The following is a 20,805-nucleotide window of genomic DNA, read 5'->3' on the forward strand; positions in this document are numbered from 1 at the left end:
CATGGATGTGAGATGGCATCTCATTGTGGTTTTAATCTCTATTGTAAGTGATGATGAACTTTTTTTTCATATTTCTTTTGACCTGGCTAGCCTCTTTGGTAAATTGTTTATTTATATCTGCTACCAATTTCATTATTTGGGTTATTTGTTTTCATATTGTTGAATTATATGAGCTTTTACATATATTTGGTATTAATCCCTTATCAGTTACACATTGTGTAAATATTTTCTCCCAGTCAGTAGGTTGTTTTTTAATTGTCTTGTATTTTCCTTCTCTGTATGAGGTATGAGGTAATCCCAATTGTTTACTTTTGTTTTTAATTCCCTTGCCATAGGGGTTGACTCACCAAAAAACATCTTTATTGTAGATATCATATACTGTACCACCAATGTTTTCTTCCAGGCATTTTATTGTTGTAGGTCTTACATCTAAATCTTTAATCCATATTTGCTTATTTTTGTTGATGGGGTAAGTGATATTCTCCAACTTAATTCTTTTATGTATAGCTTCACCAATTTTCCAGGCACCATTTATTTAAGAGACTGTCTTTCTCCCCTTTTATTATCATAAATGTTTTATCATAGAAAAGGTGTTAGTATGTACATGATTTTATTTGGGGGTTTTCATTTGGAGGTTTTCAATTCTATTTTATTGATCAATTTATCTATTTTTGTACCAGTACCATATTATTTTTAGTACTGTTGCTTTCTAGTACAGTTTGAGGTCAGGTAACATGATACCTCCATTTCTCTCTCTTTTTTTTTTTTCTCAAGTTTGCTTTTCCCATATTTGTCTGATAGCTCTGGTCAAAATCTCTAGTATTAAGTTAAACAGAAGTAGTGACTGGGCATCCTTGTCTTGTGCTGGATCTTATGGGAAAAACTTTCTGTTTTTACCATTGATTATTATATTGGTTATTGGTTTGTGAAAAAATACTTTATTATATTGAGATAGGTTCTTTCTGTCTTCTGTTCCCATCTGCTTAGAATTCTTTTTTTTTTTTTATAAAGTTTCATCCATCTATGCATGTAAGAGCTGGGGTACAGGCCAGAGATGCAGGGGGTGAAAGGATTCGCCAGAGACAGAGCAGGGAGCAGAACAGGCAGACCAACTGAACCACACTGTCGAGGGGAGCAGTGGGCAAGAAAGGAGAGGTCTGCCTCACCATGTGGGTTGCTCGCTGGCTGGCTTTCTGGGGATCTAACTCACACTGCAGAGGCCGTGACCACCCACAGTGCAGTGCTTAACCCCTTGCACCACCAGGGAGGCCCCATATGCTTAGAATTCTTATAAAATGGATGCTAAATCTTATTAAATGCTTCTCTGCATCTATTGATATCATTATATGAATTTTATCTTTACTTTCATGGATTTGTTGTATTACATTAATTGATTTACATATATGAAATCATTCTTACATCCTTGGGATAAATCCCAGTTAATCATGCCATATCATCCTTGTTGTATACTCTTAAATTTTATTTGCTAGTAATTTTTTTTAAAATTGCTTTCATTTCTGATTCTGTTTATCTTTTCTTTGTTAGTCTTGTTAGTTAGTCTAGCTAGTCCAGCCATTTGCTTGTATAACTGTCTTCTAGCCTGTAACTTTAAGTTCATGCTTGCTTTTTTTTGGCAAGATGAGTTTCTTGTAAATAACAGAAGGTTGGACTTTGTTTTAAAGTCCATTCAGTCACTCTACATCTATTGATTGGTAAGTTCAGTTTTAATTGGTGAGTTCAGTTTTTTTTTTTTTTGAGGGCTTCCTGTTATGTTTTGTTTAAGTGCTATTTCCAATGTCTTATGTGTTATTTCTGTTATTTTTTCTTTGAGGGTTCTACTGAGTTTAATATATGATGGTTATTTGTGTGGACTTCTGGACAGTCAGGTGTCTGACTTGTTCTCAGGGGCTACATTGTTACTTCTCCATATTAAGTGATTTAGATGTTTATTGCTTTGATATTCATTTTTTGTTTCTTTGTAATAACCTCTTCAGAATTTCTTCCACCTGAGGTTGGGTGTTGATAAATTCCTTTAGTTTTTTCATTTCAGTGAAACTTCTTACTCTTCTCCTGTCTTGAGTGTTTATATTGCTGGGTAAGGCAGTCTCGGCTGGTAGTCTTTTTATTTAAGTTCTTTAAATATGTCTTTCCAGTCCCTCCACACTTTTGATGTTTCTTCTGAAAAGTGTACAGGTAGTCTGATTGGTACCCCCTTATATGTTACCTTTTTCTCTTAATGATTTTAATATTCTACCCTTGTAGTTGGTTTTCAACAGCTTTATTGCAGTGTGTCTTGGTATATTAGTCTGGTGCTATTTTGTTTAGAACTCTTTGGGCCTCTTAGATCACATTGTCTTATTCATTATCCAGATTTAGATGATTTTCAGTGACTATTTATTTAAATATATATTTTTCTATGCTGTTCTCTTTCTCTTCTCCTTCTGGGACCACCATGGTAAGGATGTTATTTCTCTTTGAATTGTCTCAGAGAGTTCTTATACTATTTTCATTATTTGCATTCTTTTTTCTACATTGTTCTATTCATATGTTCGCCAACACTGTGTTTTCAAGTTCATTAATTCTCTTCAATGCTTCTATATGTCTGCTATTGAGGCCCTCAATTGTATTTTTTAAATTAGCTATAGTGTCTTTTAGCTCCATTATTTCTAATTGTAGTTGTTTCATATTTTACTTATCTTGATTCTGTTGTTTTATAGTCTCCGGTTTGTTTGTTTTTTTTTTTTTTTGAGTGTTCCATGACCATTGCCAGGACCATTGCCTTGAATTATCCTTTGCCATGCTTCCCAGCTCCTCTGGGTCAGGGCTCCTTTCATGTTTTCTGTTTTGTTTTTTGCCCCCCTGACACTGATTACTTGTTCTTTTGTCTCTCATTTTTAATTTTGTATGAGTTGTAAAAGGGATGGTTTTTCACACTATTGTCTTTGCACCTGTTGAGATAATCTGAGGACTAGCACTGGTGGGTGAGTGGTAGTAGGTGCAAAATAGGACTGGGGCAGTAGGGCACCAAAGAAGCACCTGTAATAGACTCAGGAACTTCAACTTCCTCCTGTGCAGTGGGTGCCAGAGTTGTGTGTCCCTTCCTCTAGGTAGCTCCTTTGACTTAGTGTCTCTTATCGTCTTGTGTCCATACCTATTCTAAACTATTTTTAATAACTAAGTGTAGCAATGGGCATGGACTATAGTTGATATTGAGTCACTGGCCAGGAGTTGTTCTTTTTTCCAACAGAGAGTCTTATCCTGGGGTATCTCCTTCTACTATTGGTAGGCGCTTTAGTTCTAGTTAGTTCAAGCATTTCTTTGTTTTGTTTATATCTGTGAGGTGGGGGTAGGGGAGGCAGTTCAAAGAGACTGTGCACTTGCCTAAATCTGTTGCCCTGAGGAGTGACATAATAGGCCACATAATGTGGAGGAAACAGATATCACTGAAATAGTCCAGCCAAGTCACTAAGCCATAATAAAAAAACAAACAAGCAAACAACAACAAAAGAGCTCTGGGGAACAGAAGGATGAATATTTAGGGTTGTTACAATGTATTATCTAAAATATCCAGTTTTTAAAAAAGAGATGTGAAAATATCAGGGAAGTATTGACCCATAAACAGCGGGAAAAAGCAGGTAATAAAAACTGACTGTAGGGAGGTCAGGTGTTAGAATTAACACACATGGACCACCCAGGTGGCACAGCAGTTGAGTGCTGGCTTGCGAAGCTGCCCGCAGCCTCTGCAGCACCAGTTAGATCCCTGACCACCTGCGAGGGTCCCACATGGCACGACAGACCTCTCCTGCTGTGCCCCCTGCTCCCCTCAGCAGTGTATTTTGTCGGACTGGCTGTTCTGTTCCCCACTCAGGCTCTGGTGAGTTCTCTCACCCTCCCACACTTCTGACTGTACCCAGTGCTTGTATAAACAAATAAATAAATCTTTTTTTAAAAAAAGAATTAACACACAGGCCTCAAACTAGCTTTTATTACTATGTTTAAAGACCTAAAGGGAACAGGGATATGCTCAGTGAAATAAGTCAGAAGGAAAAAGAAAAATATCAGATGGTTTCACTTATAGGAGGAATATAGGGGAACCAAATAAGGCATTAGGGGAAAGAAATAATAACAATAACAAACAACAATAGGAAGCCAAAATAAACTGACAACTATAAATCAGAGACATTCTGAAGGGGAGGGGGAGGGAGAGGAATCAAAACAAGAGAGGGAAGAGCACAAGGGACTGCAGTGATGGTGCAAGGGTGAACTGGTAGTGGAAATACCATGAGGACTACACCTGAGAAAAGAAAGCAAGCATTGTAAAAAAATGAAAAATTATATAAAATATATATATATAAATTTAAAAAATAAATAAAAAGTAAAGTGAACTATAAAAACAATCAGTCATCAAATAGAAAATATCATTAAAGAGATAGGACTTATTCTTTTTAAGAAACAAATGGAAATTGTGGAGTTTAAAATTACAATAACCGGAATGAAAAATCTTACTAGAGGGGCTCCAGAGTAATTGGAATTGGTAGAAATGAAAATCTTTGAACTTGAATATAAATTATTAGAGATTATACCATCTGGGAAACAGAGAAAAAAATAAATTAGAAAAACTAGCAGAGCCTCAGGGAAATGTGTGATACCATTAAGTGCATCAACATGTAATGGGAGTACCAGAGAGGACAAAGTGAAAGGAGTCAAAAAAAAAATACTTAGAGATAATGACTGAATAATTCCCAAACTTGATGATAAATACTAACCTACACATTTCAAAAGATCAATGAATTCCAAGTAGGATAACAGCAAAGAGATTTACACCTAGACACATCATCAGCAAAATCTTAAATGACAAAGACAAAAAGAAAGTCTTGAAAGCAACAAGAGAAATATAAATCACCACATTTAAGGGGACCTAATAAGATTAACAACTGACTTCTAATAATAACAATGAAGACCAGAAGGCAGTGGGATGACATATTCAAAGCGGTGCCCCCAAAAATGGTCAAACAAGACGTTCATTACCCAGTCTGACAGTCACTCTAAATGTAAACTTGGAGCTACTGTATGAGACAACAATTCCACTCCTAGGCATATATCCAAAAGAAATGAAAACACATCCACACAAAGACTTGTAAGTGAATACCCATAGCAATATTATTCATATTAACCAAAAGGTGAAAACAATGCTATCAACTGATGAATGGATCAGCAAAATGCATGGCCATGCAATGGAACATTGAATGAGGTACTCCGACATGCTACAGCATGGATGAATCTTGAAAACATTAAGCTAAGACAAAGAAGTTGGTCACAGGAAAACCACATTTTATGATTCCATTTATATGAAATTTGTAATAGAAAATTCTATCGAGATATAAACTAGATAAATTTCAGGTTTAGAGATGGGGTAGAAACTAGGGATGGCTGGAAAATGATAGCTAAATGGTGTAGAGTTTCTTTTGGAGCTAAAGAAAACATCCTAAAATATATTGTGGTGATGGTTGCATGACACTGTGAGTATACAAAAGCAGTGAACTGTACACATTTATGGGTAACTTATATGACATGTGAGTTAAAATAGTTACCCAAGAGAAGGAAATAAAATATACACCACAACCTCAAACAATTAAGTAGCCATTTATTTCACCAGATGTGTTTATTTAGAAATAAGAAGAAAAAGCAGTTAGGAAGTGCAGTCTTAGGGCAAAACACATGCAAACTTTCCCAGAACAAAAGAAGAAACCTCTTGCATAGATCTTAGGGAGCTATTGTAAATGAAGAGTCCATTGAAGAAAGTGGATGTTCAGAGTGTGGTGGCTTCTCATTTGCTGGTTAGGGCATCTCTCATTGGCTGAGCTGTTGCTGGGCAGAAAGGAGCCTTTTCTTTCTTCCTGCTGGGGCAGCAAAGCAGCATCACTTCCAGTGAAAGATGCCCGGGCTGTCTTTTCTGACTATATTCTGTGGTGTGTGGGCAGAGATGGGTGGGGAGAGGGAGAGGGAGGGGAAGGGGAGTGGGATTTCTTAATCTCATTTGAGTTTCTATATATTATTTACCACAGCAGAACAGCATGTAGAATGTAAAAAACATGGACAAAAGAAGTAGAACCCAGAACTTGTATGTGAGATTCTAGGACAGGAAAACTAATCTTTAATGACAGGAAACATATACAGGGCTGCCTTTAGGGGCCAAGGATTGACTGCAAGCAAAAATGAGAGCAATTTCAAGTGTGATGGAAATGTTTTATATCTTGATTTAGGGTGATAGAAATATGGTGGATATGTTTGTGAAAACTCATCAAGTAGCACAGTTAGGGTGTGTGTATTTCACTGTATATATATTTTACTTTGATTAAAAGAGAGGATATAGGGCCTCCCCGGTGGCGCAGCGGTTGAGCGCTGGATTGCAAAGCTGCCCGCAGCCTCTGCAGCGCCAGTTTGATCCCCGGCTGTTGGGCCAGGGTCCCACATGGCGCGTAGACCTCTCCTGCCGCCCGCTGTTCCCCTCAGCAGTGTACTTTTTCAGTTTGCCTTTTCTACTCTCCGCTCTGGCTCTAGTGAATTCTCTCACCCTCCCACACCTCTGACTGTACCCAGTGCCTGTATAAATAAATAAATAAATCTTTAAAAAAAAAAAAAAAAGGAGGTATCCTATATTTTTTAAAAAAGAGAGGATATAGGAGAGAGGAGAAACAAAGAGAGAGGGAGAGGAGAGAGCAGATAGAGGAGCTTTTGCTAAAGTAGAATCTATCGATTTGGCATTTGGTAGGATATAAATGATCAGGAAGAGGAAGTGACCTAAAACAATACATGACAAGTGATATTCTCTAAGAATCTGACTGTAAAGCCAGATAGATGTGTGAGACTGAGACGCCTTCAAAACCTAGCTGTGGGAGCCCATAACACTCACCTTGCCTCTCAGAGCCTTCGTTTATTCATCTACAAAAGTAATAACAATCTGTCATTCACAAGGTTTTAATAAGGATCAATTAAATAACACATGTAAAGTACGCAGAGGACTTTATTGTGATGACTCCTGATTTTTACCTAGGCCCCTAGATAGTTCAAGCTCTGCCTCATGGGATGGGATAGAGGTCTCTGGTAAAGGAAAGAGTTTTACAGGGGATCCCGAAAGAAAGGAGCTAGTCGTGAAGCTGGGCATCTGTTTCCCAGCTTGTTGGTGATGAACGTGGCACCCAGGATGATAGTTGCAAAACCTACTCTGAGGTTCTCTCTCCTCACCCAGTTCTCTAATTGTGAATTGGGATGCTAGTGGGATCTTTGCTGTGCCAACTCATACTCAGAGGGCCATAAATCTTCTAAAACAGTCTTCTTATCTCAACCTGGGTCATCGGAATTAGCCATGGGTGCCATTTCCCTGACTCTGTAATCTCTCTTTGAGAACAATGAGACATTTCCCTGTTGTCTGTGGGGGATCCTACATGTTTTTCATCAGGTCAAAAACCTGCTTCCTCTCCTACCCATGCCCTTATACCTAAAGGTATGCAGAGCCCAGAGGGTTGAAGGTGGGCCAGCTGTGCCCTGGTTCACCTCTACCTTACAATGAACAGGAGAAGCTAAGCCATGGCCCCTAGGTTAATTTTGAGGTATAGATGGGGAGAATCATGCTCTTAAAGTTTGAGATGTGTACTTGAAGAGCTTAGGGGGTGTCAGGCCGGTACACACTCTGAGAGGAAATCTTGTGTTCCTAGAATCTTGAATACCCTTTTCTCCATTCATTTTCTATATTTCTAGAACTCTGAGGTGGGGAATCTGCATACAGGCCAATGTGGATGGAAGCACATCCCAATCATGGCCCAGAACTCCCCAGTCTCAGGACATGGACAAATTGTGTCCTGTCCTTATCACAAGAGAGATACATGTTTCTGGTAACATCTCAGAGAGAGTCAGGTGGCTCTAAGGGACTGGGGAAGGTGTCCAGTAATTGGGAAGTGTGACAACCTTTTTCCAGAAATCCTTCTGAGTTGAAGAAAAGTAACCTTAATTACCATGGGGAATGTGGGAGCAGCAGAGACCAATGCACAGATTCTTAGCCCAAACTCAGAACTCCTGTCTTAGAACAAGTTTGGGTCCAAACATGGAGTCATAGCCCATATCAGCTCAATCCCAGGCAGCCTCACCTCCCTGAAGGTCAGTCAGACCAAAAGAGAGGGTGGGGGCATTCCAAAGAGCAACCAGGAAAGCGGAGGAAAGGCAAAGCAACAGGGCAGCTTTGGGGACCCAAAATGGCCCAGCAGACAAGTCCAAAGCATGGCAAGGAAGGAAAGCAGTTTTTGCCTATACTTTAGTTTAGTCCTTACTGTGCATACAGAAATCCTTCCCTCCCTTACTGATTGTCACATAAAACATTCTTCCCCCATTTCTTATATTCTGGACTGAGCTCTACCAGACTAGAAGAACTCCTGCTCAGAGCAACTGGCTCAACTCCCCCCACCCCCATCACTGTAATGATGTCTTTTTTCTATGTCCATCTTGCTGGCCTCTCTGGAAGAGCCACCTTTGTACTTTTATGGTCCATAAATTTAAGATATTCAGACTTTGTAAGTACGCAATTCAGGGACTCTATGTAGGAAGAGTTTCACTTTCTCCTTGGATATAAAAAAGGGTGAGTCATCAGTGATTTCTTGGGGAAAAGGGTGAGTCTGGTGACCAGGGTTAGCTTGCCTAGTTACTAAATTCAGATGGCATTGGGCATCCACATTGCAAAAGAGCTGAAAGCTGGAAGCACTCCTGGAGGATGGGTCCTTACTGGGAAGTGTAGACGCATTCTCAGATAACAGAAAGAGAACATGTTAAGTGATATAACAGAGCCAAAGATGGCATCCCCTCTGGAGACCACACTGCTGGTAGAATAGACTGGCCCAGGTATGAGTTTAGACCAACCCGTGAAGGTTCAATGTGTCCCAGAGGGATGCCCTAGGGAACCCTCAAGAGTTTTTCCTCATAAGTTCCCAGACCCTGTGTCAGGTTCAGTTCCAAGTGATCTGGCTTCTGGAAGGCCTGGGTGTCCTTCCATTCCTCTCTGTAGGTGCTGTTGGCAGTCATCCCCTGTGGTGGTGCACACTTCCCTTTCAGCTTGGCCAAAGAGTGAGATAAAGTCATCCTGCCTCTCCCCCCAAAGATAAATCTAAAGACTACCCTAGGATAAAGTGGTCTACTGACCACCACTAAGCAAAAGAGTACAAAGGTGACAAAAGCAGTGCATTGTATGCTGGCTTGGCACATTATTACAGTGGACTTGGAAACCTCGGAGGCCCCCTCTTCCTGTATTGTATCTCCTGACTCCCTTCTCAGAGGGCCGCTGGCTTTGTGTGAGGTTATTTCACTCTACATTCCTTATCCTGAGGGTGGGGATCACTGCCTCCTAACACCCTGTACCCATGTTTCTCTCATTCATACCTGAAGCAAGGCATGCAGTCCCCCTTCTCTGCATGGGCAATCCGAATCTTTGAGGATGTTCACCCCAGGGGATGAGCATGAGCACCCAGCCCACAAGCTTCTGCTATGTACAGAAATCGTCCCCTCTGGGAATTTCCTCCCATTGGAGATGCAGACTTAATAATCTGCTGGTGAATGTGTCTCAAGCAGCAGAATAGAATAGAAAGACATCCTAAGAGAACAAAAAGGGAATGCTTACTTAGTCCTACAAAGAACAGTTCAGGGTGGACTAATATATACTAAGAGCCATGTAGGAGGCACTTCAGAGCATAATGACATTTTATCTACACAACAACCTTATGAAGTAGCTATTTTCCCCATTTTGCTGAAAGAAAAACAGACTCCAGTCACTTGTGCTTATAAGTGTTGGGCTGGGTTGCAAACCCAGGCTTGCCTACCTCCAGAGCCTGTGCTGTCTCCCCAGCTGATGTGCTGCTTCCCAAAGACTAGAATCTGCAAGGCCAGCTGAAGAGCTTCATACTGTGCCCCAAAACTCAGGAGGGGAAGCAAGAATCCTCCACAGTGCAAAATATGCCAAGGTGTGGGCCACTCACCCAGAAGCAGGGCGGGAGCAGGTTGTGGAGGGATTGTGGGAGAAACCCCAGAGTTCAGGCAAGTCAGGCATTCCTTGGGCGAAAGCCCCAGTTTGTGAACAGGTCAGCATCTACTATGGCTTGGACGCCCACATCCAGCCAATCTTTCGGCCCTCCCCTTTGTTTCCTTCTCTACCCAGCTCTGCCGGTTGCAGGGGATAAGGCCAGTTACAGGGGAGGAGATATGGAAGACATGGTTCTGTCCTTGCCTCCCGACCTATCTTTCTTGTTTCTTCTCTTTTCTAAAGATTTTATTTATTTATCTTTGCTTAGAAGACCTGGACCTATCTTTCCCCACCTTCCCTAGGTGGCCCCCTCTGGCAAGATAAAGCAAGAATCTTCAAAGAGAGGGTTTCTAGACTTTGCAAGCAACCTGAACCAGATGGCTGACCAAGAGCTTCTGGCTCTGGCCTTGTCTCACCTTGGGGGCTGGTTCCAGAGAAGATATAAGGAGCACAGAAAGGCCCCATCACCCACTGCTAGCTGAGAAATCGACCTCTGTCTCTACTGCTAGGTCCTGACCTATGTGTAAGAACCCAGTGAATAAGGAAATTGCTTCCCTTGTTAGGAGAAACCCATTGCACAGAAGAGAGGCCTCCACAGGGGAAGAAGCTGTGGTCACTTCCCACCTCTGGCCCATTGACTCTCAACTTTCCTGCTGAGGCCCTAGGTCTCACTCTGATTTTACCTCTGTCTGTCCTTTAGTGAAATAGAACATGGAGTGTCCCAAGTTGGAGTGAAGAAGACCTTGGCAAGAAGGGCAGGCAGGAGGGAAGCTCTCACTCTCAGTATCCCCCCATGTGATAGCTCCCATGGCAGGGCTCTGCCTCTTCCTCACTGCCCCTGCTACTACACACCCAGCTCTAGGTACATGCCACTCTCTTTTTAAAACTCTGGATTAGAGGGCTACAAAGCCCATCTTTGGTTTTCTCTGGGCACAGGAGAGGTATCGAGAAGCATCTACACAAATAACTTCCTGGAGCATGTGAGTGGAACACGCGGAAAGGCCAGAAGCACAAACAGCCCAGATCCGCAGCGCCAGTCTCGGAGCCAGCCAGGTCTTCTCTGGGACTCGGGCATTTTGTCTGTACCACACCCAAGCTCCAAAGTGACAGAGTCCCTGCTCCTTCCTTTCTCTCCTTTGCCTGTGTTCATGTGGCAGGCACCTCTTAGCCCCAAACTCAGTGAGCAAGTGTCTGAGGACTCGGTTCTCTCCCCAGTCAACACTACAGAAACCTGAGTCCTAGACTTCCTAGAGGCTCATCCTCAGCCACCATTTGAACTCTGAGGAATACATTTTTTTCTCAGGTGATCTGCTGGATTTTGCTGTTTATCAATACCATCTGTTATCCCAACAGTGCAGGTGAGAGCCCCCAACTACATAAAAAGGTATAGATTTTGATCTGTAAGGGTCGCATAGTCTGAGAACACTTAGGCCTTACAAGACTCTTGACATCTAGATACCATGAGTTGTCCACATATAGTATTATAAGGAACTGATTCTGTCACAGATGACACCTAAATTCTCTGTAATGTTAAATGTGGGGATTTGCACTTGACCCAAAACAATAACCTTTGTTAAAAACTCTTGATACAGCTGGGGCCCTATACTTCCATTCTTGCTTAAGAAGGAAGCAGGGGGCCTTCCCTGGTGGCGCAGCAGTTGAGCACTGGGCTGCGAAGCTGCCCGCAGCCTCTGCAGCACCTGTTCGATCCCCGCCACCGGCGAGGGTCCCACATGGCACGACAGACCTCTCCTGCCATGCCCGCTGCTCCCCTCAGCAGTGTATTTCATCTGTCTGCCTGTTCTGTTCCCTGCTCTGGCTCTGGTGGATTCTCTCACCCTCCCGTGCTTCTGACTGTACCCAGTGCTTGTATAAATAAATAAATAAATCTTTTTTTTTTTTTTTAAAGAAGCAAGCAGGAAAAGCTTTAAATTTAAGCAAGACTGCTAGTGAATGATTAAAAGAGCTTTGGAAGTTGAAGAGCCTCTACCCATAGGAATCTTCAATGTTAGAAAAACATTCAGTCCTCTCAAACATGGGCAAGAGAACTCCTTTTTTTTTTTTAAAGATTTATTTATTCATGCATACAAGAACTGGGGTACAGGCCAGATATGCACGGGGGAGGGGTGAAAGGATTCACCAGAGACAGAGCAGGGAACAGAACAGGCAGACTGATGAAATACACTGCCAAGGGAAGCAGCCGGCGAGGGGAGAGGTCTGCTGAGCCATGTGGGATTCTCACTGGAAGGCTGGGATCGAACCCGCACTGCAGAGGCTGTGGGCACCTTCACAGCGCTGCACTCAACTGCTTGCACCACCAGGGGAGGCCCTGGACAAGAGAACTTCTTTAGGAAAGGAAGGAAATGAGGTGATCTCGATAAGACTAGAATCCTAGTGATTTATTCTATGTCTTTTCTATTTTTCATACCAGAGGATGTCTGAATCCTCTTTGCTCAAACCATTTTGTCTATGTACCAAACCCTAGCATCACACAACTTCGGATGGTAAAAATTTTGGAAGTTATACAGTCTTCTTGTGGCTGTTTAACCATAAGAAGTCATTCATTCTATTTCTGCTTAAATACCTGCTTGAAGGTACTTGCATTGAAAGGAATTCACTAAGTCTCATGGCAAGTATGAGGGAAAGGCCCTTTCTCATGGTTCAAGTTTGCTATTAAAGCACAGTTGTACTAGCAGATCTGCAGGCTCTGCCCCTGTGATGGGGTGGGATGCTCTCACCTGAGTGTCTATTCATTCACTTACTCACTCACTCAACTACTCGGCCATTCATTCAATTAATACCAAGCATCTGTGTGCTAGGCACCATGCTTGCTGCTAAAGAAATAGAGGGAAACAAAAGCAGACATGAATCCTGCTGTAATGGAGTTTGGAGTACAGTGGTTGAGACAGTAATAAACGAAGAAATCACACAAACAAGTGTGAATTGCAACTGAGATAAGTGCTATGAAGAAAGGAACACAGTTCTGTGAGAGCTATAACAAAAGAAAGTGACCTAGCTTGGAAAGAAGAGTCCAGGAAACCTTCCCTGTGGGAGGGATGCTAGAACTGATATTTGAGTGTTAAGTAAGATTAGCCAAGTAAAGTTGGGGGAGCGGGGAAATAGAAAGTATTCCAGGAGGAAGAAATAACATGTACAAAGGCCCTGTGGGGAATAAAGATGGCATAATTGGAACTGAGAGAAGGACAGTGTGAATGGAGTATAGACCATAAGGGATAAAGTGATGTGAGCTGAGGCTAGAGATGTAAGTTTGGACAAGACCTCACAGAACCTTGTAGGCCATTTTAACCATCCATCTTTCTTGTGTGGGTCATAGGAAATTATTGGAGGGTTTTTATACAAGATAATAACACAATCAGATTTAACTTTTGAAAACATCATTCTTGTTGCTATGTAGAAAGTGGGTTGGAGGGAAGCCAGCATGCATGTGTAGAGGTCAGTCCATTATAATTGATAAGATGAGATGTGATGGTAATGTGGACTGGCGTGATGGCTGGCAAACTCATTGGAAAGATGTATGGTATCTAAGAGATTTTTAAGAAGTAAAATGGATAGAACCTAGTGGGGAGAGGCAATAGTAATGATACCTAGTTTTCTGAATTGTATAACTGTAAGGTTAGGGTGCCATTCACTGAAAAAAGGGACACTGGTAGAGAACCAGATCTGAGAGAATAGATTGAAGGTTTGGTCCTGGATGTACCAAACATAAGCAATGTTTCAGTCATCTAAGTAGAGCTATAAATACAGAATACACACCATAGACATGAATGAGGTTTCCTAGTAAGAGAGTAAAAGTGAGAAGATGAGGCAGTTTTGAGGAACCCCAATGTTTAAAAACCAGTTACAGAAAAAATGAGCCTCAAAAAGAAACTAATAAGGATTTCTCTGGAAGCTAAGAGAAAAACAAAGAAAAGAGGCTAATAGAAGAAAGGAACAATAATGTCAAATGCCACTAAGAAGACAAGAATTGAAGTTGGAATTAATGGCATGAAGGTCATTGGTAAACTTAGTGAAAGCACTTTTAGAGTAACGAGGGGGCAGGAGCATGATTGGAGCAGCTTGAGATGAATATAGAGCACTCTTTTGCGAAGTTGATTTGGAAGGAAAGAAGAGAGAGTGATAACTGGTGGGGAGGTGGAGTTGAAAAGGACATTACCTTAAGATGGCAGTGATTGTTTTACTGCCCAGTTGGGCAGTAAAAGGCCCAGTTGAGGGCATGAGCTTGAATAATAGGAGAGAAAAATGGTAGTTGATAGTATGAGAAGGTGGGAAACAGTAGGTTACAAAGCACTGATGCAAGTAGTGGTCCTCTGAGAAGAAAGGACACCTCCTCTACTGTTACAGGAGGAAAGCCCTGCAGAGAATGTGATGAGGGGATGTGGCCATCAGGTTCTGCCTGATGCTTCAGCATTCTCAATGAAGTAGATGAGGTTATCTGCTCTGAGTGACAGTGAGAGGGTGGACAGGGGTTGATGAGTCATGTAAAAGTGGAGATTTGAAACAATCACCCCAGAAAGTGAAAGGTACTAAGGAAATTTTGTACCTACTATGACTGTGAGGCAGTATTGATGGCTCAATTGAGATAGGTGATTTATAGTGGAGCAGGTTACTTTGTGACAACGGTGGTAGGTGGCAGCAGTAGAGTGGAAAAGATGAGAATGTTTAGGGACCAAGAGGTCAAAGTGAGGGCTGGGTCATCTGCATGGACACTAAAGTCTTCTAGGATGCTGGTAGGATGTGCAATGGAGGGTAGGGAAGCCAATGAGACATAAACCAAAGTCTTCAAAGGTCCAAATCAAGGTGTCAGCAGGGTTATTTCCTTCTAAGGGTTCTAAGGAAACATCTCTTCCATTTATCTCTCCTATTTTCTGCTAGTTGCCAACAATCCTTGGAGTTCTTTGACTTGGCTTGTAGACTATCACTCCTATCTCTGCCTCCATCATCATATGGCCATCTTTCCTCCACATGTCACTGTTTCCTCTGTGTCTGGGTGTGACAAAATCTCTCTCTTCTTATAAAGACACCATCTTAACTAGGTTACAGCTACAAAAACATTCAAATACAGGTACCAAGGGGGGGAGGACACAATTCAACCCACTACAGAGAATATCACCAGGAGGTCTATACATGATAGCAATTAGGAGGAGTGATATAGCTAAATGATGTGAGTCTCCAAAGAGTTGTGGTTTTTTGTAAGATGGAAGAAAACAAATGGTCTGGAAGTAGTAATAGGACACAAAGAAGAAGGCTACTCAATCTTCTGAGCCTGAGGTCTTGGAGAAGGCATCCAACAAGCCGCCTTCACATAAGAAAGAAGAGCAGATGGAGCCCTCTGGGTAGAACTAGATTTCCATTAAATAAAACAAGGTGAGAATGCTGGTTAGAGAGCAGCTGGACAAGCAGGCTCTGCCAGAAGACTCAAAGAGTTGCAGAAAAACTGGAGGGAAACATTGGGTAAAGAAGAAAGCAGAGCTGTATGAGAATCAGCATAAGGGTGAAGCCGTATGTAGTGATTATGAGACTCAATTCAGGATGAAACTTAACATTATGGGAATGGGTGGATGGCTTGAAGGTATGAGGGGCATTGTTCTAGTGTCTTTGAGGAGTTATCCTGCTCTGGGCCTGGTGGTCACAGCCCTGACTCTCTCCGCTTGAGTGGGTGATAGCGCCAGGAGCTGCAGACCAATAAGTTCTCATCACTGTTGGCCCACACACTACAAGCTTCAGAGTAGCAGGATCTCAGAAGTAGCCATCTCTACCTTTGTGGACCAGAATGGAAAGAACTCTAAGGTGAGGTCACTCTGTCAGTGACTCAAGGGGGAGGCTGGATTCCTCATACTAGAAGTCAGGAGTGGAAAGTAAAGCACCAGGTGGACTAAAATGTAAACATTGGTCTCTCTTGATTTTGGCTGCAAAGGTATGGAATCACTTGGGTTGTAGGTTTTAAATGAAGCGTTACTCCTCTCTGCCCTATGTGTGTCAGCTCAGCCATCACTGCCACAGGATCAAGCAAGTTTCAAATGCTACCTGGCGTTCAAATTAAGTCAATTACCTAAAATCAACAAGCCTCTTCTGAGAGGAGGTAAGGTAGGTGTGAACTCTTCAAATTCTGCCTCAGCCACTTGTAACTGTGTGACCTCAGATAAGTTACTGTGTGGCCCTCATTATCTTCATCTGGAAAACAGAGACAGTAACAGTTCCCACTTCACAGAGCTGTTGTCATAGTCACTTAATATATGCAATGGTTACAACAGTATGGTGCACACTAAGTACTATATGAGTATTTTGTTTGTGTTCATTGAGGTTTGTTTCATTTTATTTCATTAGTTTATAACACAGTAACACCATACAGTGTTTTTATTGTTGATTCTTTCTCCCATCCTTCCACCTAATTTCTTGAGACTGTTCTACTTGCTCTAATCTCCCTGGCTCTCTACCTTAGCATGAATAACTATTTCTGGTCCTTCCCCTATGGGGGAACGTCCCTGGGTCTGTTTACTCTAGACCAAATAAGCCCAGGACCTTCAACTATTGCTCAGATGTCATGGTTGCTGGTGCTGTACTTTGGCATTGTATCCCTGGTTGAATGGTTTGTCCGGAATGGAGCATGTTGCTGTGGTGGGATGGACAAGTGTAAAGAAGGGCAGAACCATCTTTTCCCTCGTTCTGGTTCTATACTTCTATTAATGCAGCCTAAAATCTAATTACCTCTTTTGGCAGCATCATCACTCTGTTGGCTCACATTGACTTTACAATCAAATCAAGGTCTTTTTCACATGACCTGTTGCTACCAGGCAGGTCTCTTCAATCGTGTGCTAGAGGAACAAGCCAACTGTATTTTCTGGGAGAAAGTTAAGTCCAGCAGTCAAAGCTCATTCTCTGGTGGGTTTAGTAATAAAGGAAAAGTGACCCAGGCAAGCGGTTAGTGATTGGAATTCATGGAGGATGCTATGTTTTGCCTGCCTGGTCAAGACTGCCCTCTTCTTCCTTATTTATAAAAACTCAACTTTGGTCAGAGCAGCCATGTGCCCAGCTAAATGAGTTGGATTTCTCAGCTTCCTTTGCATTTATCAGTGTCCATAGGTATATGGATATCAATGGAATGAGTGTTCCATCCATGCTGAATAAAAAGGCAGAGCCTCTAGAAGTTCCTTGGTCTCTAGCCTTCTTGTCTGTAGCTATTTTCCCTTCCACCAGTCTATAATACAGAGATGAGGCACAGACCTGTAGCAGCTGTCTGATAATCATGAGACAAAAGGCAGGTGGATGAAAGCCTCCCTTAGTAATGGTGGGGATAAAAAGCCAGGTGTCAAGAGCAGTGTAAAGCTGACATACTAACCCATTTAAGCCACTACTGTAGAGTTATCTATACCTCTGTCTACACCTAAATAACATAGAGTTACAATGTCAGAAAACTGGGGACCTAAATGAAGGGCAAATATGACTGGAGGAATTTAGACATTTAGAAACACAGGTGGGAGTTGGGATGGGAGGAGTCCATCGTGAGCCATCAGACCTCAGCCCCTGGATCAGGGCTTGGTTTCAGGACTCTCCCTAGATGGTGGACTAAAAACACGACTGAGCCTAGGCCTTCATAGGGGACAAGTGGTAGGTAGGGCCTTTGACTAGGGGATCAGGCACAGGACATGAGATGGAAAGCCAGGGGCAGAACAGGGCAATGAGTAGAGGCTTGGTGAAACGCGAGAGCAGACTCAGACTCGTGGCAGAAGGACTGCTTGATGCTGAGTTCCAGGGTGTAGGGTAGGGGTACTTTAGTCTTTCTTGTCTTAGGACAGTGGTAGGCTGCAGATGAGTGGAAAATCACTTCAACTACAGAGAGAGAAGGGGGCAGAGGTAGGACCTAGGCAGAGCCTGACAAGCTTCAGCTCAAGCTGTGCTTTAGCCATCCTGACACAATTCTTACCAGTTCTTAGATTCATCCCTAATTACATGCTCTTCTTTCCATCTTTTGCTTGTGACTGAGCATAACAGAAAGCTTCCTATGTAACCACGCTGGTCTCTTTAAATGGCTCCGGCTTTTTCTTCTTAACTGTCAGAATTTCACAGGAGAAAGACTCTTCCCATCTCCCTCCACTCCAAGTTGCCTTCCCTCTGCCTGGTTGAAGGGCATTCTATCACTCTTCCCAGGCAGTCTGGGTCCTCTCAGAAATGTCCCACCTTTGTTCCTTTATCCTCCTGCTTTTTAGCCTCCACTGGCCTGGGAGCAGATAGAGAGAAGAGGCTGGTCAGGGCCTGCCATCTCTGGGGAGCAGCAGCCCAGCTCTCCACCTTGGCTATTCTGCTCCAGGGGCCTGATTAGATGGCAATGGCTTCCCTTCCCCCACTCCATTTTCTTGTGCAATCTAGATTGAGAGAATGAGTGCTTCCTCTGACTGCTGATCTGCTACCATTTCTCCTTTGTGTACATTGAGTACTGTGTGAGTAAGTTTTTGCTAAATTGTGTTCCTGTAATAAATGGACCCTTGTGAGACACTTTTTGCCTTGTGTGTGCTGGGGGAGAGGGAGTGAGTCTTGCCTGAATGACTTCCTACAGAAAGCTCCAGAGGTTCTCAGAGCTGATAGCCTAGGTCTGGCAAGCTGCTCTTTCATTGGCACTCAAGGGTGTCAATCACGGTGGCCCTTCCAATCAGCTCTGAACTAGGTATCTGTGAGCGATTAGCCTTCTTTGTTAAAGAGAACACTGAACCCTCCAAGGACTAAACAAAGAATGGCTCTGGACAATTGCTAGGTGTGCAGGGGCAATCCCGCCCATGTCACTAATGTTAACTCTTTGGTTTCATCCTTCTTCAGGTGCTATGTCTACTTTATTCCCTTATTCCTACCTCGGGGCCAGTCCTAGGTCCCTTTCAATTTGACCTCTGTTATTTTCCTCCCATATGTATTTCTTCACTTCCCCCTACCGCTGCTCTCTTTGTTCAGCTTCCGAACACCTCTCACCTGGACTACTAACCAGTCTCCTAAATAGTTTCTCTGCCCTCAGGATCCCCCTCACCCCTAGCCCATTTTCCATCTTGCAGCCAAATCAATTTTGTAAAGATGCAAATCTGATTGTGTCACCTGCTGCAGAAAACCTTCAGCCTCTTCTGTGGCTTAGTACCCTTGGGATAAAGTCCAAACTACTTAGCATGGCGCTCAGGGCCCTTGATGATTTAGCTCCTGCCAAATCCCCAGCCTCCTATTTGGCAGTGCTCCCACTTCACACCTAGTTACAATGAACTACTTTGCAGGTTTCTGAACATGCCATTCCTGGCTTTACTTCTGGGCTTTTACATATGACATTCCTTCTGCCTGGGACATCCTTCACACACTCCTATCTGTCTAGCCAATTCTTACTCATCCCTTAAGACTTCAAATAATCTCCCTCAACCCAAGACACGTATTTTACTCTGATGCCAAGTACCGCGTCTGAGATATAATAGATCTTCAAATGATGTTAGCTGAATGAATGAATGCCCCCAACTCAAGTGACTATGTACAAAATCATTTCTGAGGAAGCTGTTGGAATTGATCAATCTGCCCCTCTGCAAGAGGGAAACCTCTCCTCAATATCATCATTATGACTCTGTGTTATAATTACTTCTTTAACATGTTTGCCTCCCTAATTCAGCTGTGCTCATCTCCAGGGCAGAGCCTTGTCTGACTCAGTCCCTGAGTCCCCAGCATAGATCTTGGAACGTAATGAATGATAAAGTTTCCCTTGTCTCATATCCCTGTACTCTCCTCCCCACGAGCTCTCACAGCCAGTGTAGCCAAATTGTCACAGTCTTGGTTTCACAACCATACAAGGTCCCTCCTACTCGCTGAGGAGGAACAATTCTACCACCCACCCACCCACCCACCCAAATCCCTATACTTTTTAGGAACCAGTTCAAATTTTCTCTGTTCAACAGACTGTGGTGGAGGAGCACAAGTCCTCCTTTGGTGGTGGGAGAGCTACAGGGACTATACGTGACAGAAGAAATCCTACATACTCAAAATATTTACAAGGATGTAAAACAACAGTACTTCATTAATTTTTTAAAGAGGATAAAATGTTTCCCTCTTCCTGAAACCTTTCATGCATCTCCCCTCCCCCAGCCTACCTCTGAGTAGTGCCCATGAATCCCACTTACCTCATTTAGCCTCGGGTGTCCCCTCATCTCACTGAGGGGGAAATCCAGATTCGGAGAGAGAAATGACTCTCTCAAGCGCACATGGTGCGTTCGGTGGTAGAACTATTCCTAAACTCATTTCCAGTCCATGAATCCCCCGACTAGCCAACATGTATGTGGACCATGATTTCCCCTTAAGGCATGATTAAGTCTTCTGCCCCTCCGTCTTTCCAGGGGTTTATGGAGAGTGTTGAGAGCTCTAGAGCCAGACTGCCTGGGTTTCTATCTCGGCCTGTGATCTTAGGCGTCTTAACCATGCTAAACCTCGGCTTCCTCCTATGTAGATGAAGATGACAGCAGTGTCTATCTCATAAGACAATTGTGACAAGTAAATGAAATAATGCCGGTAAAGTGTCTACAGCATTACCGAGCACCTAGTACACATTCATCAAACGTTATTATTTTATTGTGATTATTCTTCACGGGAACACATACCTGCTGGCAATGGTTAATCCAAAATTAGAATGTGGGAGTTACTGGGAGTGGGAGGGAGAGAGGAAAGGAAGTAGACAATCTGCTCTGCCTGAGATTTGGTGGAGTCCAAAGAAGGTTAGT

This window comes from Talpa europaea, assembly GCF_964194135.1.
Source record: "Talpa europaea genome assembly, chromosome: X".
In the NCBI taxonomy this organism is placed as follows: domain Eukaryota; kingdom Metazoa; phylum Chordata; class Mammalia; order Eulipotyphla; family Talpidae; genus Talpa; species Talpa europaea.